This window comes from Elaeis guineensis, chromosome 1 (genome assembly GCF_000442705.2).
Source record: "Elaeis guineensis isolate ETL-2024a chromosome 1, EG11, whole genome shotgun sequence".
In the NCBI taxonomy this organism is placed as follows: domain Eukaryota; kingdom Viridiplantae; phylum Streptophyta; class Magnoliopsida; order Arecales; family Arecaceae; genus Elaeis; species Elaeis guineensis.
Window position 1 is genome coordinate 172939246 of NC_025993.2, and position 2294 is coordinate 172941539.

The window sequence follows — 2294 nt, forward strand, 5'->3', positions numbered from 1 at the left end:
CAAAAGCTTGCTGCCAACAGGCTTCTGAAAAGCCTATGCCCAAGCAGGCTTCTGAGCAGGCTCGTGGGAAAAAGATGTCCAGAGCACGAGATGGGATACTTAAGTACATGTTGAAGTTAATGGAGGCATGTAATGCTGTTCCTATTAACAATAACGTCGATGGTCCGGCACCAAACAAAAATTCAGATGCAGCTGCTGGAGGAATGCATACATTTGTAGATGAACCCTTCTACAGTGAGCCTGATAAGTTTGTTGACAATTCTTTTGATGGACTGCCATCGGATTACATTGGGATTAACAGTCCAATTTTTGACATTGATGACCTGCTGCGAGATGATAATTTAATGGAGTACTTGGAAACATAAGTGAGTAAAAGATTTTGTCATGTCAATTTGTTATTTACTGATCATTCCAAATGACAGTTGCATACAATTTCACTGCAACTTTTCTTTTTAAAATCATTAGCTAGATACTTTATTGTCATGAGGTTTTCTATTGCTTAAAATGATACTGATATATAAAAATAAATGTTTTCCTACTCTTACAGCATTGCTAATTTGAGTGTGCCTTTGCAAACAAGAGCTTTGTTTGGTGTCAAATATCCTGGAGGCAAGGGAGAACTACAATAAGTCAAGGTTGTCAAGGTGACTAGGCGGTCTCTAGTCAGCAAAGGCCCTAACTGCCTAGGTGCCTAAGTGGACTGCCTAGTGACAAAGGCAATCCATTTGAAAAGGGCAAAAAAAAAATCTAAAAATGACATAAATATATTTTATTTTTCAGATCATACATATAAATGGCCAAATAGCAAGCTAAGAGTTAAAATTGATTAAAATTGTGACATGATTTCATCATATATTGACCGACCAAGTCAAATATAAGTGTATAAGCGATAGCAAAAGTAAATAGCTGAAGTTAAATCATAAAAAATATAAATTTGATGATCAAAAAGTGGTTCAAGTTCTTTAACCACAATCAGAAGAATCTAACTAATTATCAACAAAAAATAGCTATATCTTCCACTTGTGTATCTTAAAAGAATTCTCCTTTATTAAGGTGAAAGAACTCTGTTAAGAATGCATAAAAGTACATACCATGTGCCTACCACAAGCATACATGATAGCTGCCCATCTGTGTGGATGCTCATGTTAGATTGTTGAAGATTCTTTGATGCAGTCTTCAACCTTTTTTGCCATTCTTCCTTTATCCACTCTGCCACGAAGCTAGCCCATTTCTCAGCAGTTATAAAACGGAGCCTTTTACTAATTGTTTCACTCAAATCTTCTGTATTATTATTCTATATTACCCATTTTCTTAAATAGTTTAGTTTTTGACTAAATCGTTTTCCTGTAATCTTTATGAACATCTTTTTCAATACACTTTAGTAAGGCCATGAGCAAATTTATAACTATCCTGTAAATGTTATAGAAACACATCAATCACTAAAAAATATTAACCTAAAATTAATAAAAATAAGAATCATGTAGTTACTAAATAAGTTTGTTTCATGAATATAAGAAACTCATCGAACAAGAAGTCCTTCAATTTCATGGGGTATATGGACCATCTGATACAACCATTTGGATACTCATTCTTTAAGATATATTTCTAGCATACTCTTTTAATAAATATTTTATTATAAAAAAATATTTAAGATATTATTCTACTATTTTTATATTTTATTATTTTTTTAAAAAAATAATATTTTATTATTTTTTAATCCTCCTTCTTCATAGTTTTTCTTTGCCACTGTCCGCCTCTCTGCTGCCACATGCCATCCTCCATCTTCCTTCTTTATCTATCTCCACCGCCCTCCTCTTCGACCGTAGCCACCCCTTTGATCCTCATTCTCCGTCCACCTTTCCGACGCTCAAGCCCATTACCGCACGCCACCCCCTCCTCTTCTTCCTCTGGCCATCTATCTACCGCTTGAGCCCGTCACTGTAGTCACCCCCTTTCCTTCTACTCCTCCGTCTCTCTCTCCATCGATTGGGCCCGTTGCTTACCTCCACACCCTCTTTTCCTTCCACCACTTGGATCCATCACCTCCTTCCTCCTCCATTGCTTGTTTTTCTTTGCAGCCACATGCCGTCCCCTTCTTCCACCTCCATGGCTCGGATTTGTGGCTATACGCTAACCACTAACAAAAAGGAATAGTGCACTATCGGGGAGGAAGGAGGAGGAAAGGTGAGGGGAGGCAGAGAGGAAGAATGAAGGGATGAAGGGGTGGAGGTGATGGGAGGAAAGGACATGACTTCCAAAATATCCCACCAGTTTTTTGGTTTCAGAATTTTATT